The sequence below is a fragment of the Cricetulus griseus genome (assembly GCF_003668045.3).
Source record: "Cricetulus griseus strain 17A/GY chromosome 1 unlocalized genomic scaffold, alternate assembly CriGri-PICRH-1.0 chr1_1, whole genome shotgun sequence".
Classification (NCBI taxonomy): domain Eukaryota; kingdom Metazoa; phylum Chordata; class Mammalia; order Rodentia; family Cricetidae; genus Cricetulus; species Cricetulus griseus.
In genome coordinates this window covers 26,157,436-26,174,662 of record NW_023276807.1, presented here as the reverse complement: position 1 = coordinate 26,174,662, position 17,227 = coordinate 26,157,436, and the positions used below count along the sequence as shown (strand labels likewise).

Below are 17,227 nucleotides of genomic sequence, written 5' to 3'. Positions count from 1 at the left end.
GCTAGCATAACTGAGGAATTTGATTTTCACCCGTTATTTTTTAAATATAAATTTAAATATACCTGTTCAGATATACCTAGTATATTAGACAATGTAGCATTAGACCTTCTACTTCCCTGGCCATGCACATGATCTCTGTGAACCCTGCATTTGGACAGTCAGACTCACCTTTGAGGAAGTGAGGATTAATGATACATGTTAAGGAAGAAATATTGATGGCTAGCTGCTCTTAGGCTCACCATGGCAGCCAGAGCCAACCATGCATTAGAGTAGGATTAAACTGGTTTCTGAGAAGCATTTGTGCCTCCTTTGTTATACAGAATTATCTGACATCACATATGGTCAACACGAGGAAACTAACATTATGGAAACAAGCAGGTGCTACAAATTAGAAATCCCTACCCCTACTCTAAGCTTACAATCCAGTTCTTGAACCATGGTGGGATGTTTTTAAAAGAAATTATGTTTGTAGTTATTTGGACTATTAATATTAGATAAATGCTCTGGTTAAACATCAGTTTCTAATACCATAATAAATTACAACTTGAGTTCTTTAATGGTTATTTTCCTTTTCACTATTCTCCTATTATTATTCACTTCCTCTTTCTTGATGTTCTCAGATGTGTGCAAGCCTGGAGTTCTGCTGCTTTGGAGAAACTGTGCCTGGGGAAGATGGAGCACATTCTTTCTCTTTTACTTACTTTCAGTTCTTCCAGCTTGTTGTTCATTCTTTCCTAAGAGGGAAGAAGGGTGACTGCTACACAATTTAGTCACAATGACACAGTGAGGGGAAAAAGAAAAAACAACAACAAGAAAAAAAATTGAACTACTCTTCATTTTTCCACACCATTTACATGTAGCTTGTTAATCCTAAACTTTTTCATTCTCCCCAGAAAGTTTTGTAAACTGTATTTTAGATGGTGGTATTTCAGTTGCAAGAAAGATTATCTATTCATGGTGTGTGTGTGTATGTGTGTGTGTGTGTGTGTGTGTGTGTGTGTGTGTGTGTGTGTGTGTTTTCTTATCAATACACTCTTAAGATAACAACACTAAGTCTCTCAACTAATTGAAACATGAGATTTGACAAAAGTTTTTATGTAGTTCATTGCTCCAAAGTCTTAATGATGGTACTGAATAAAGACCCCTTTGCCTCTAGAACTTCTCTGAGCCTGTATTGATCAATTGTTGTCAAATCTATATTGTTAATATAGAATTGTATTGTATTGAGCTCACATCTCTACCATCAATAGGTTAATTGTAATTAACTTCACTGGTGTGATATTAACTTGGCCAGCTCTAAGAAACTCTAACCCTATTGGATTTAAAACACATAGTAGCAAATTTTAAAGAACTAGAATTGTTTTTGTAAAGAAAATTTACAAAGAAGCCCAGCTCATAAAACAGACAAAAACTGAAATGATCATGCTTTTGATATGGGCAACACATCTTTCTAGAGGTAGGGAAAAGACTTCAATACATCTGTTAAAGATATCTGATATCTTTTCTAAACACAATTCTTCACTGATCCTATTTATCCCTTCATTGATGAACAATCTTTATAAACTATGTCTTCTAGCTTAAAATCTATAAACCTTATGAAAGGCTTGACCTTTGTATAAGGCAGCAATCAAACTTTAGACATGCCTTTTAAATCTATCTCTATGCATATATTGATCATATCTATCAAACATTTACCTGTCTATCTAATCTATCTATTGTCTATATATCCATTCATTCATTCATTCATTTATTCATTCATTCATTTCTGAGCATAGGAAACAAGATCTAACTCTAATGCACAAACTCTAATGACTTAGTGGAGCCCATTCTATATGGAAAGATACCTTGCTCAGCCTTATCCTCTCTCTGAGGAGCAGATGGGAGGTGGAGAGGGGAGTGGTGGAGCAGGGGGAGGGAAGAGGAAATGGATTGGATTGTAAAAAAATAAATTAATAAAAAAAGTTTTTAAAAATGTACCACTGATGTATATCACAACTTTTTTTTCAACTTTTTTTATTTGAATTAGAAACAGGATTGTTTTACATGACAATCCCAGTTCCCTTCTCCCTTCTGTCCTGCTCTACCACCACCCCCCCAACTAAAACCCTATCTATCACATATCCTTTCTGCTCCCCCTGGATGGTGAGGCCTTCCATAGGGTGTCATCAGAGTCTATTGTATCCTTTGGGATAGGGCCTAGGCCCACCCCCATGTGTCTTGGCTCAGGGAGTATTCCTCTATATGGAATGGGCTCCCAAAGTCCACACATATGCTAGGGTGAACTAGGTCCTGTAGATTTCTGAGGTTTCCTCATAGAAACCCATGTTCCTGGAGTCTGGATCAGTCCCATGCTGGTATTCCAGCTATCACTCGGGGGAGCAAGAGTTCCCCGATGTTCAGGAGAGCTGTTTCTGTAGGTTTCACCAGCTTGGTCTGGACCCCTTTGCTCTTCACTCATCCTTCTCTGCAACTGGATTCCAGTTCAGTTCGGTGATTAGTTGTGGGTGTCGGCTTCTACTTCCATCAGCTGCTGAATGAAGGCTATAAGATGGCATATAATTTAGTCATCAATCTCATTATCAGGAGAGGGCATTTAAGGTAGCCTCTCCTCTGTTGCTTAGATTGTTGGCTGGTGTCGTCTTTGTAGATTTCCAGACATTTCCCTAGTGCCTGATTTCTCTGTAAACCAAAAATGTCTCCCTCTATTATGGTGTCTCCATTCTTGTTATCATCTATTCTTCCCCTGACTCAACCTTTCTGCTTATCCCAACTATTTTTAACTTCATCTTTTGTAATGTCTCGTTAAGTTGCCAGAGTGAGTTAAATGGAATTTTAACTCACTCTGTAGCCCAGGTGGTGGCTGACCTTGCAATCCTCTTACTCCAGTTTTGCATGGAGCTGTCTTTGTAGGAAACTGTCATGAGGCCTGACTCATCCAGTATAATATTTTAACTCCGCAGCTCAATACAGCCTGAACTTTTATGATATGCTTGTCCTGTAAGTTTCATATGTAGAAACTAGTTTATGGGATAAGTTGTATAACTTCAATATTGGTGCTCAATTATTACAAGTTCAAAACCTATGTTTTTTTCACAACTCCCAGGAGCTTGAGGATAGTCCTCTGGGGACATCACCCAGTAGCCTAAAAATTTTTCTAATAGCCTAAGGTATAAATCTTAGGAGAGGTGCTTTTCTCTCTCTCTCTCTCTCTCTCTCTCTCTCTCTCTCTCTCTCTCTCTCTCTCTCTCTCTCTCTCCATATATATATATATATATATATATATATATATATATGATAAAGTTTTGCCTTTAATGAGGAATGCTCTCAGCAAGCAGATGTTCATGTTGTTTCATTATGAAAATAATGACTTGCAATCAACAATGCTAGAATCAAAAGTATATTTTTGTAGTTTTCTTTTTAGGACCTGTGGTCCTCCTCTAGGAAAGAGAGGCCACTGTGAGGTCAATCCAAGGCACTTGAGGAACTCATTTCTCTCTCTCCTGGTCCGAAAGTCACACCAGTGAAATCTAGAGTAACTATGCATAGTGAAAGTTTAAACACATATACCTTGCCAAAGAACAAACTTAATACCATGAACCTGGTCCGCTGGCCAGCCCGTGTCTGCTTCTGTACTGGCATGATCTCTAGAACCTCATCCTTTAGGGATGTGCCCAGAAAAAAATCAATAATTTCAGATTCCTTAATGGGCAGGGAGACCAGATAGATCTCCTCTGGGGACTTGATCTTCTTGTCCTTAATCAGGGGGCTCAGCTTGGTGACAGGGATCCATTCCTTGTCTTCAGCTTTACCTCCATGACTTGGCCTTGACCTTGACCTCTTGACCTCAACCATGACCATGGCCCCTGAGACCACTGCCAAAGCCTCTGTGGAAGCTGCCATGGCCTCCTAATCCTGGGCCCCTAGTTCCTCCAGGCCCTCCTGCTGCACTGGTGTAGTCTGCCATTTGGCTCTTTCCCTAAGTAGAAGTTTCTGTAGTTTTCTAAGTTTGAAGGTTTCAATCTATTAAAACCTTAACTCAGACTCACTCAGCTGGTCACTGAGTGATTTTATTGATTTACTTCCTTGGGATCAGAGACCAAGGGTTATGGGCTTCATAAAGGGCCAAGAAAATGTTGGAGTTCCAGCAAGAAAATATATTGATCTCACAATAAAAAAAAGAATACTTCTTGAGTAAATGGGTAACTGTTGAATTATAGGTCTTCCTAAGATAACACAATGTTAACTAATTTAATGCCACTTTCCCACTGTTATATGTCAATATAATAACCTTTAAAAGAAAAAGAACAAAATGAATTATTTATTCTTCATAAAACTCCAGATTTGAAACTGTACAAAACCCTTTAAGACAATTTATAGATAATAATATATCTAAAGTTGAGTGTTGATTTAATTTAATGTTTCTTGTGAATTCATGTGAAACTGCAACACGAAAGATCTAGAAAAGGCTTTTAAAAGTTTCTGTACATCTAGCAATTAATTCAATTCAACAGTTTCATTAGTCCATAGCATTTGTCAGGATAATTATCTACATAGAATATTGTCAGTGCCAAAGTTAACTTGGAAACACTTGAGAGTGAAGAATCTTAGACATTTAATAACTCATTGATTTATATGCTAGCACAGACACAGAGTTATTTCTGTGGAGTAATTTAATTTCTCCACATAGCTGTCTGTGGCTTAGTATATAGAAACAGAAATATTGTCCTCACTATAGACAGTTTTGTTTGGGTTACCTAATTAATTCCTATTATAATAAATTAACTGTTCATATTTTTCTATGATTATACATATTTACCTTTTCAACTAACTCCCTGGTACGTATCAAGTATGTTAGTGATAGTAATGACACTTGTGAATTCTTGCAAGAAACACACAAGTCTGCCTATTCCTCCAGATATAATTTCTCCTCTGAAATCCGAAGACTTGTGGCCAGCTATTGTCTGTAGAATGCAAGAGATGTATCAGCTCTCTAAGACTGAAGAGGAAACTGTGCATCTGTGTCTGTCTTTTTAATACAGAAGGGCTGTGAATTCCCTAATTTTCTTAAAGGGATTGACCTATTATAACCATGATAAAGAAGTGATACCTCAGAGTTGCTCTTTGGAAATATTAAACTATCAGAAGTTACAGATGGGATGGCGTCATCCTGAACTTCACACCCCAACTCTCCTGACCTCTTTACCTCCCTCTTGTTTAGAGGCAAAGCCGATGATCTGGCTTTGAACTGTGAGCGGTGAGTCTTGTAATAGTTTAGAGAAATAGACATGTAAGATTCTTTGCTGCCTGTATTTGGGAAGTCACTAAGGACATGGCATAGTCATGATCTAGAGCTTTCCAAAAGAAGATCCACATGAGAAAATTCCTTTAAGCAGAATCTTTAAGAAAGCTATCACTTCTTCAAATAAACAGACAGTGGTTTGCTTGGTTCGTTCTTTTGTCCTGATGAAAACTCTAGAAACAGCTGCTCAAGTTCAAAACCATCTGAGGGCTCACACCAGTGAGGAAATTTGCTTTTTCCCGCCATTCTTGGTCTCACTGTTGAGAACTGAACCTGCTGGTATTTCATTTTTAATTTTATTTCCTCTTTTTATACATCATCTATGTAAGTCTCTGTAAAAGAGTGAAAGGAAAAAAAATAAACTTACAAACAGGTCATTTCATTCTTTGATTACTCCAAAGAACTGAACTCATCTCACAGAACTTTGATTCTCAAACCCAAGCTTGGTACATGCTGGCCTGTCTTTTGCTAGTTGGTCATTTAAATGACTCAAAATATGGGCGAGCAATGCAACTTGAATATAAATTTGTGGGAGACTCTTCCCTACTCCTGAATCCTTCACTCCAGTTACAAAGAAGTATCTTATTTATTATTTAATAACACTTATTGTTATTGTATAACTTATTGTTATAATCATTGTTATCTGTACTTATCTACTTGTATTATCACTCAAAGAAAGTATGCACATAACCTCAGAGTATAAGACAAGAGATTCAGGAACTCTGATTGCAAGTGTTTTTGCTGACTCTTAACTGAGCCTAACGAAGTGTAGGGTGGTGCTTCAAGCATGGGATCCAGAAAAGGAGCTTTGTACTTAATAGTTATGAGGACTAAGGAAGCTAATCTACCCCTTCTGTGACAAATGGGTAGAATTATCACTTGCTCTAGATATGAAGGAACTGGTACAAACAGAACACATAGAATAGTGGCTGTTACAAAAGGGAAAATCTGAGGAGTATTCTGTATTTTCACTATTATCAGGATGGTGGCTCAATACTGCACAAACCTCAAGATAAAGGTCTATTGGAGAATAGGAAAGTGAATTCTCCTACTTACAAGTAGAAATAAATGCAGATTTCTCTAAGCCACTTTATTTTCATTATGGCAAAATATATGGGACATAGATTGACTTTAAAAAATCCAGACAGATTCTTTTCATTTGAATAGGGCAGAGACTTACTTGAAACCATTCCTCTGATATCTTCTCAAATCACTTTGGGTGAGAGCAGAGAGAGCAGAGGGGACTGTGGGAAGAGTCAGTTGAAATCGCGTGCACAGGTTGTTGTTCCAGTTTTAAAGGTTGGAGGGAAGCCACCTGGAGATTTGGCCTTCTATGTTTGTGATCCTATGAAATTTCCCAGCATTAAAGTTGTGCTCCAGGGAGTAGCAGAAAGTAGTGATTCCTGTATCTGTAAATAAGGCTGTTGCTATGTGTGAGTGGCAGTGTTCCATAGACATTAGCTATTTTCACTTTCTTGTGGTCCACCCATGAATTACAAAGTGCAAAAGGGTGTTTCCTTTCCAGGAGAAAATAGCTTTTGGCAGCACTTCCTGACAGTTTTTCTGTGACACAGGACCTGACACCCCAGTCATTTTGCTTTCTCTTTCATCGTCCCAGAAAAGTGATTTTAAGGAAGGAGGGTAGCTGAGAAGATGAATACGAGGGATAGTACAGTGTGTCAATAATAACCTTTGGACACCTGGGATAGCCAGTTGCAAATGAGTTATAGTAGAAGTGAGGTGGGTGCCTATGAACATCTATGCTCACATCCAACTTGGCCTCTCTACAACTGTACCTCCATCTTCTCCAACCCCAAGAACAAACTTATTGCCAACATCATGAAAATAAATTGTATGTAATTTCTTACTTTAATCTGATCTACTTGACTCAAGAGTTGAACGAAAAATCACTCTTGGCCTCCTTTTTTCCCAAAAGGGGTAATGAACTGACTCTTGGCATATCCTTTAACTATGAGTATCTCATGACCAAATCATGTAACATTTCATGTGGATTTCAAAATAATGAAGTTCAAGTGTTCCAATAAACCATACTGTAGCTACTGAAAACAAACGGTGATCTAAGAACTAAGGTAATTAGGAAATGGGCCACTTTAACAGAGTCCTGGGTGTTTTACTCTTGTTAATTGATTTAGGTGTTCATAGAACCCTGTGAATTGGGTTCTGCAGCTGTTCACTATCTTGTGGACAAAGAAGTTGAAGCACAGAAGAACTAAAGGGTTTGCCCGTGTTTGCACAGTTACTAAGGGATATGGTAGGACCCAGACCTAGCCTATTGTCTCCAGATTCTCCGACTGAATGAGGAACATGAAATACCTGGTGGGGAGGAGTTGTTATGAGAGTTAGCAATGGGACTTTGCTGAGGTGTATTCATGTATAAATGAAACCGAGCAGAAATGTAGGGAGCTGGGTTTCAGAGTAGACTAGAACTCACCAGATATACCATGCATCATGTAACTTGGTGTCAAAATATGTGCTTTGTTTCTCCTTGTCTATACCTCATTCCCAACACATGGACTTGCTAGTTTATTTTATTGGAAAACATTCTCATACAATTCTTCTTTCCATTTGACTGCTTCTCCTACTTCTCTGGCAGCTTTATTACTGGATCCTCCTACTCAGTTAAGTGACAACCTGGGAAGAAAAGAGAAGACAATTAGGACAGAACCCTGACTGTGAGGTTTCTTAGTTGTGTGGCAAAACCCCATTATTCTAGAACCTTCTATTTCTAATATGCTTCCCACAATTATGTCTCTGAGTTTTCTTAAGACTCAGGCTTCCTAGCTCTCCAGGAAAACAGACCAATAACATAGGCACAACTGGTTTCTAGAGAAAAGAGAAATGAAGACTGAGTTTTGAATCTGAGTATAGTAAGACTGCCAAGAGATCTGTGTGCATAGTACCATGAGAGAAGCCTTAAAGAGTTCATACCTCTAAGGCACAGGACATAGAGCAGGGTTATTTCTGTTTACCTGTTTCCTTTCCCCCTTTTGTTGGCCTTGGAGAGTGGGGTGCCCTTGAGTGGTATATGCACAGGCATTTCTGTAGGTATGTGTGTCATGTGTGTACTCGATGCCCAAGGAATATGCCGGGTCCCCTGCTCTATCACTCTGATACTTATTTCCTTCAGAAAGCATCTCCCACTCAACTGGGAGCTGAGCTGGTTTACAGCAAACCCCACAGATTCTCCTTTCTCTGTACCCTCAGTGTTGAGATTACTTAACACCTCTACTGGGGTCTGTGGTAATGCCTTGGCATAAAATCTAAGGGCTGGTTCACTAAATGGAATAGAGATAATGAATGGCTTTTTATCATCTCTACTTAAATTTCATCCCCAAATGTATTTATTGCAAACTCAGCCAGTAAGTAACTCTTGAATCCCAAAGTTTCTGAGTTTTGCCCTGACTGAGGAGGAACAGGATAGGAACTTCTTAAATTGGGAAGAATCTATGTTCTATACACATCTGCTCTCTCTTGAACAAGGCCTGTATAGACTGAACCAAAGACAGGAACAGGAGACATGTGGATGAACCTCCATGGGATGCTTTGGGATATGATTTGGTACCATGGAGCCTATCAGCAACCCTGAAGTTGAGGGAGATGGATGACTTATGGGCAAAGATAGCTCACATGTTCTCCATCTTAGAATGTTAAGTCCATGGAAAGACTGGGGTGAATAGAGGTTAGGGCTTCTTTCTGTACCATACAGAAGAATGTATGTCTTTTAAAAAGTAAAGGGTAGAGATTTGACTTCAATCATGCAGAAATCATAAAAAAACCTTAAAAAATGGAGAAGACCTCCCTGGTGATATAGAGATGAAGAATCATAATAAAATCTATAATAAAATGAAGAAACATTGCCTTTGAACACAGTATTCTCCACTCTCCCCTTTGTCCAGGTTGCTCAAAACTCATTCAAATGCTGTCTTAGACCTGCAGTGGACAAAGCATCCATCTGTCCTTGAACATGGACCTGTTTGTGGGTGCCCTGCTGGGAGTAAAGCAGAGCAGGGGAGGGGTGCTTCCTTAGTGTAACTTCATCACTGATATTTCAAGAGAAAGATAAGCTTCCCCTGTTAAAGAAAAGGACTTAAAAGTCTATACAATAAGAAGGATAGAAAAGTCCTCCTGGTTCAAGAGATTTAGTTCCTGGATTCAACACTTCCTCAAGCAGCTGAAAGGAGATGAAAACCATTATCCTCTAATTTCTAGGTAGGTGATGCTGAAAAACTGGACCAGGAGGGAGTGTGGCATTTTTGCTAGGAATAAATGCCTACCAGGTCAGTCCTAGAACCTGTTCAGAGACAGTTGGACTCAATATCCTCCCACCTCGAATATTGAGCCACCCCAGGAATATGTACATAAATGTATGGCTGGAACACTTCCAGAGTGCTTTCTTATCAAGGAGAGGCTGTCCGTTGCATCCTTCCACTGAGTCAGCATCAACCCTTTGGTGATTATAATCCCAGGCTACCAAGCAGGAAATAGGTACTCAGGAAAGTTGCATGAGTTTCTAAAGACCATTGTGTTTTGGTAATTCCAATATATGTCTCTTTATAAACTGCGAGTTGTTTTGATTTTAATTCTGCGCGATAACACTTAGGATCCAGAGAGTCTATGGTGCAGAGTATGATTTCTGGGCAACAAGGCTGGGCAGGCCATTTCAAGTGCCATACATGGAAAAGGTGATGGGTGAGATGGAAAGTGAGGTGGCAGGGCTGAGATTCATTCTCCTCTAGAAGATGATTTATGATTCCTTTTCAACCTGCCTTCTCTCTTGCTTCCAGGGATATAAGTAAGATAATCATAGGATTATAGTGATGAAATGAAACTCCTGAAGCCATCCAATCTATGCCCCTGCCTCCAGGCAGTGGTTCATTTAAACTAGGCAATTTTCTCCTTTTGTTTAAAATCTTAAAAGGAGGAATTTGCAAATCCCTTAAAGATACCTGTGACAGGGTCTCACGGGTCTCACGGTGATTAATCTTTGGTGATTAATTAATTTCCAAGCATTTATTGAGTCCCAACATCTTCCCTATGCAGAAGTGCACACATGTGTGCATGATGGACATGTTTGAGTGTTGTAGGTTCATTCTTAGATTTTTCTTAGTTTTCTTGGGGGAACAAAGTAGCAAGTTTTCAAAACTCAAACCCAGTACAGTTGGATCTGATATTGAAAACCATTACTAGCATCTGCTTCTGTTAGAAATCAGCCAGAACCAAACCTGTAGAGGTCACAAGGGTACTCTGATATGTAAATTCTTTTCTGTAAAGGAGGGGAGCTATGTGACCTTTATCACGATTGTTTATCAGTGCAAGGAAGATAGCTAGACTCTTAGTGGCAGAGGCTAAGGCTGATAAAAAGTCCAAAAGGGAAGCAATAGTGAAAGATGGGCTTGCTAAGATGTAGGGAGAAGGAGGGGCTTAAGCAGGCTATGGAAAGACAGATAGCCATGGTTTGAGAATAAGAAATATACACCAGAGAAATGGTAAAGAATGGTCGATTGCCAATCAACCAGTGAGAATCCTGTTGAAGGTCCAGATTAGAAAGAAAGAATAGAGTCAAATTACCTAAGATTCTAAGTTTGGAGGATATGCTATTTCTATGGTGATACGACTTCACACACATGCCCACACTATACACACACACACACACACACACACACACACACACACACACACACACACACACACACACCAGGTGCTTTAGAAAGGAAAAGAGAAAGGCAGAGAAAAAAAGTACACAGTTTTCTATATTTCAGGCCTTAGGCTTAGTGCTTTAAATAATCATCCAGAAGGCAGGAATTTATTTGACTGGTATTATGGTAGATTTTGAATGCTACCTTGCCAGAATTAAGGAATGCATAGATAACTGGACAGTATCAAGTCTGTGAAGGAGGACTGAGTACAGAACTTCCTCCTCATCAACATAGGTGGCATCCCATGTCCTGAGGACCCATGTCCTAGGCCCATGTCCTGAGGTCCCATGTCCTAGGCCCATGTCCTGAGGTCCCATGTCCTAGGCCCATGTCCTGAGAATTCATGCAGAACAAAGTTTGAACAGATCTCATTTTCTTGTTGAGCTGGGACACCCTTATCATCCTGCCCTCAGATGGGAACAGTTCTGGGTCTCAGGCCTCAGGCTTCATAGTGAAGCTTGCCGTGGGTTCTCCCTGTGCTTGGGCCTTCCAACATGGACAAGAATGGCATCACTGCTTTTCTGATGCTTCAGCTCTCTGTGAGAAGATCATGGGGCTTAGACTTTATGATTACATGAGACGAGCCCACAGAGTGAATCACTCACTGCCTAGATCCACATATCCAATGTCTTTGAAGAACTCCAACTAACACACCATGGTTCATAAAAATGCAGTAGCTGAAAGCTTGAGATTTCTCTAGATCACAGCATATGAAGCAACAAGCATGGAAATTGTCAAAGGAATGTGTCTAGAGTCTCCGCAAGTTATGGAGGAAGGCACTGTAGGTTTAAAGTTCTAAAGAACTATTCTAAACTTTTAAGAAAGTTGAATTGACTAGAAATGACTATATCAAAACGACTAAATGTTTGGAAATGGGAAAAACTTGGGGACATTAGATTCTACTGATACCAGGTAGAGACTGGAACTAGCTTAGAGACAGAGGTACTTATCTTGGGTGAGTGGAACTCCAGGGAAAACTGATTCTCTTGACTGGCCAGGCACAGAGGATGCTGACAATTCATGTAGGATATGGAAGTAGAGCTGAAGAGCCAGACCTCCAGGAGTTACTAGCAATGAGCAACAATTCAAGTGCAAAGAAAAGCTGAGATGAAGATAAGAGAATGAATCTTCAGGAACTCGGTGGGAATGGCGAGAAAACCGTCCACTAGAGCAGATGAAAGGAGAACAAAAGACCAGGTTAGCGGGAAAAGTATAGGGGGCCGCAATGTAGGAGAGTGAGGAAGAAAAAGGATGGGTGGAGCCTATCAACCCTCAGACATTAGAATTGTAATAGAGAGGTGGGGCTTTGAATACAGATAGAAAAATCCAGATGGTACTTTTATTTTTGTTTATTGTTTTGTTTCTGGGTTATTTCACAGAGCGTTTTCTTTTACTGTTTCTTCAGACAAACAGAACAGCAATAATCCTAAGCTGTTTTTTTTTTTTTAAAGATAACAGATATATTACAGATCTTGTTCTGATACAAATTAATATCTGAAAGCAATATGCTTCCCTGGGTTTCTGTGGATTGTTAATTGCTGAAACTGTTGCCCAGATCTTTGGAGAATCCACTCACTTAATAACTATTTAAGTTCCTTTCATGAGCAAGGGCCTGTGCTAGGCTCTAGCTCGGCTCTCTGCTCACTTGCAAGCCATCTTATCACTGGCTAGCCATGGAGCCCCTCGAACAGTGAGACAAGCTACTGGCTGAAGCAGCTTCAGGTTTGGGCTTTGCCTCCATAGTCTATTGAGACAGGGGATAAACTGCAGCTCGTTTCCAAACAGTGTGACTCTTGATTTCATAAACAATCCCCAACTGAGTGACAACTCTACCCCAGGAAGATGTTTTCCCTAAGGCAGATTGTTGAGGAGCTCAGGGGCTTTGCTGCTTTCCCGGCAGAGATCATCTGTTGGGATCAGGTGGGTGTCTCTTCAGAAATCAATACCCTGAGTACGTCTAGGGCAGGAGAGGACAGCAGAGCCTCTGCTTATTTGCGACTTTTCTTTCTTTGCTGAGTCCTTTCTCCTTTCAAACAGAATGCTTGCCCACCTACTTTGCAAAGGTAAATCTATTCTGTTGGGATTTAGTACCGATTTCCTTAATCACTGTGTGGCCTGTCTTCCCTTGATAATCATATCCCAGGGAAGCCGAATTTGGGGGAAATCCCAGTAGTTTCTTCACTGCAGATACCTCTCTTCGTCTCCAGCCTCATCTCTATGACACCAGTTTTACAGACGGAATCTTTTGTACTCTTCATTTCTTCATGCATGCAGCCAAATACAGAAAGAAGGAAAAAAAAAAGACCTCTAAAAATATTTATCATTTTCTCTTTTTCCTTAGCCATATGAAAATTTCCTGTACTTTTGTCCATGTAAATGCAGAATTATCCTTCTGCAAGTCGAGGTGGTGGCAGTTCCTGAACACAGTTATATTTTGCAGATAACAGGATTAGCTTGGATGTGGGTAATAAGTTGGTGAATCTCCCCCCGGCCATTTCTCAACACTGTGAGAGCACTAATCCTTTATGCTTTGATGTCTTCTAGTTTTCCATCAGGTGCGCCACGGACTATTTGTCCTGGGGCAGTCAGCTCTCTTATAAGATCTCATAGTGTCCTCATTAGCTGCGCCTATTTACCCAGCCAGCCTGTTGAACCCAATTTATAGTTTATGTGATTAATTCCCAAAGTACAGCAAACCCTAGCTCTGAGGCTCTCTATTATATGACTGCATCTCCTTTAAGGGCAAACACAGCTTCAGTTCTTTTGCTATATGACTGCCTCATATATAATACACTAATAATTTTCCTCTTGACGACACATTAAGCATCTTCCTATACACTTTCTTTATAGCACACAGCTCATAAAGAAGAGAACATTCCACACTGGACTGTAAAGTGCTAACTACATGAAAGAGTCATTTGGTTTTGGGCTTTGAAAAAATTTTTCTTTTGGCTGAAATTACCACATGGCACTTCTGTAAGGATGGACAGTGAATTGGCAAGTCACATGTCTATACAGCTCTTTATATCCTGAGTTATAAGTTTGAAAAGGCTTAAAAGGCAGTGGGACAGCACAATCCCATGGGCTCCTTTTCATCTTTAACATGCAGGCTTGGAAGATAAAAGGTTTGTGTGTGTGTGTGTGTGTGTGTGTGTGTGTGTGTGTGTGTGTGTGTAAGGAGAGTGAGAGAGTGAGACAAAGGCAGAAAGCAGAATGAAGAGCTCAGTCACACAGTAACCTATGGCAAGGCAGGGATTGTTCCTATAGCAGGATAAAATATACGGAGAAGTCACAGTTGATTTGATGTTATAGAGAATGGGCATAGTACCAGTGGTTCTTATCTGGGACGATTTGGTCTAGAAACCCTTGGCAATGTATTGAAGATGCTTCCAGTCAGTACGACTGGGGGTATATAATGTTGCTACTTGAACCTAGTAGGTAGCATCCAGGAATACTATTGAGTACCCTACAAGTAACCTCTTGCAATAAACTATTATTCTGCCCAAAATGTCAATAGTTGAGACATTAAGAAAGCTACTCTACACCTTTAGAAGACAAAAACCAAAGCATAAAGCTTGATCACTTCTATTCTTACATCTTACTTGAATTCAGTTTAAAAACCATGAATGACTTGTTGGCATTTGGCTCATACTTTTAATTTTGAAAAGAAAACAAAACAGGGACTGATTACCTCTACTACAAATTGCTTCCACCTTTACATCGTATTGTTATCTCCATGGAATTTGATGCACAACAAAACTACTGGACTGGTGGATAAGGCAAGTGTGAGGTATGATTCAACTTCCTGAACTTTCTCCTCAGCAGCTCGAAGGACACATTTCATGGGCTGAGATTTTTCAATGGAATGTCTTGGGGACTGCCCATGAATTTGCCATAGTATCCATTTGCAATTCTTCATTGCCACCTTTAGTTTATATCTATCTCTTCACTATACCTCTGCTGTCCCTTACTGTGATGCAGAGACCCATAGACATCTACTGATGGGTGCACCCTTCCTTTTTCTTTGGGATATTTCTATAAGATTTCAATATTCATTTACATATGAAGATGCTGAAGTTCAAAGGTCATGAATACAACACAAAAAGCACGAAGCAAATGCTGTAGCGCTGTGACAAGCAGGATATAGGGTTGCAGTCCTCACTTTTCATTTGCCTAGTTGCCTTCTCCCTGATGCCAGAAAACTGCAAAATCTTTGAAAATCATATTTACTTGCTGTGAGTTTCATAGATGTAAACAAATAGATATTTTCCATATCCCTCTATATATTCCACAGTATTTCCTCTCAATTTCATGTCTTCCTTCTTCTTCTTCTTCTTCTTCTTCTTCTTCTTCTTCTTCTTCTTCTTCTTCTTCCTCCTCCTCCTCCTCCTCCTCCCCCTCTTCCTCCTCCTCCTCCTCCTCCTCTTCTCTCTCTCTCTCTCTCTCTCTCTCTCTCTCTCTTGATAACCACTAGTGTGTCCAATTGGTGCTACCCTTATGTGCATGTGTATGGGGTCATTTACTGGAGCATGGGAAAACAGTGAGCACATCTTCAAAAGAAAAATAATTATTCCTCCCCCAACAGCCATCAACTACCAATAGCTCCTCACTAAGGGGTGGGGGCTGGAAAGCACCTCTCCTTTCTATGCTGGAATTTGGGGTGGCTTGATCTTGTGTAGTTCTTTTGCTGAAAGCCACAGCTGCTGTGAGTTCATGGCAGTCATAGCCATGTCCTGAAGACAGTGTGTCTCATGTCACCTGCTCATTTTATCCACACCACCCCTGTGATATCTGCTGAGCCTTGGAGGGAAAAGACGAGGACCAGGGATCATTGGTAAAGACACCCCATTTACTGCTGACAGTTCCTTATTCTCAGCACTTTGATCAAACTTTAATATTTATAACTAGAAGTCAATAGACAAATGCCCAATTATTTTGGGGATGTTGTTTCTTTCTAAACAGGCTTATGCCACAGTTTTTCTGTGGACTACATCTTAGAGAACTGTTTTCGCTCCATATTTTATTTCTATGGGACTACTTAAGACATTTTCATCAGCCACGGCTGATGAGTGCTAAGTTTATTGTTGGCCATACCTCTCACTAGGAGTCGTGCTGAGCAGAGTGCTATATGATCTTTCAACTCCTCAGTATAAGTTCCTTTGAACCCTGATTTGTTCTTGTGGCCGATTTAGGGAACTTTGTCCTTGGTGCAGTGCAAAGGCTATTATTACATAGGAACTTGCTGACTTTTCCATTACAACAACAGAGTGTATGCACTTGCTGCGTGGTGTATGACATGGAAAGTGGTTCTTACCTAGGACTCTGAGGGTCAGTTTTAACACTGCACCCAGAAATAGTGCCCTCCAAAAGTCCCAGTGAACTTCTCTTCAACAACAGAGCAACTTGTATCTGGCCATTTTGGATTGTCTGCCTTTGGGTATTTTATCCTATAGAATGTCAGTAGGAAGGGTAGAAGAGCAAATAGGTTCATGAGGATGTAAGAGGAATCATTCATAAAACACGTTGTAAAGTTTTTATGAAATTCTATAGTGCTATAATAAATTGGCACTTGACACCTTCTACTTCTAAAATTCTTTGATTTTATGATGCTAAACAGAGAATGATCACAATCTGTGAAAATTCACTTGGTAGCAGAATGTCCTTAGGCAGGAAATGGTTCTGAGTAAGTGATGATGCATATTTTTGGTTCCATTTTTCACAAAGTAGTCAGTTCTTGACTTTTCTCATAAGTAGAAACAGAGATCATCTCACAAGATTTCTCTGCAATTAATGACATGGGTTAGACATTTTAGTATTAGAATCAGCTTATTGTTTCAGAGCATAAAGGGATGGTGGATAATACTGATGAAGCAAGGTCTTACTGTGTCCTAGGAATCATGCTAAGATGCCAGAATTCATAATCCCTGCAACAAGCCCAATGAGATGAATTGCTGCTATTGTTACCCATTTACAGATGAGTAAGCCGAGGACTGCAGTGGCTGTGTGACTTAAGCATATTGTGAAAGGTAGGGAGGGGACATGCTCTCCACAATCTGCACCTGCCACCACTCTAGTACATAGTGCATTGCTGGAAATCCACTTGAAGATTTTCATTTGAGATTTACATTTACCATTTTCTTTTATTATGGCAGCACAATGTATTAAAGTCTCCCGAATCTCTTGCAATGAGCATCCCAAGTATAATATTTTA

General features: G+C 39.9%; 1 non-coding gene across 1 annotated transcript; it reads right to left on the bottom strand.

The window, feature by feature from the left end:
* Positions 1–3,422: 3,422 nt before the first annotated feature.
* On the bottom strand, positions 3,423–3,555 carry LOC113833081. Its single transcript, XR_003480622.1, has one exon. It is a non-coding gene; the product is annotated as a small nucleolar RNA SNORA64/SNORA10 family (small nucleolar RNA).
* Between the last annotated feature and the right edge of the window lie 13,672 nt (positions 3,556–17,227).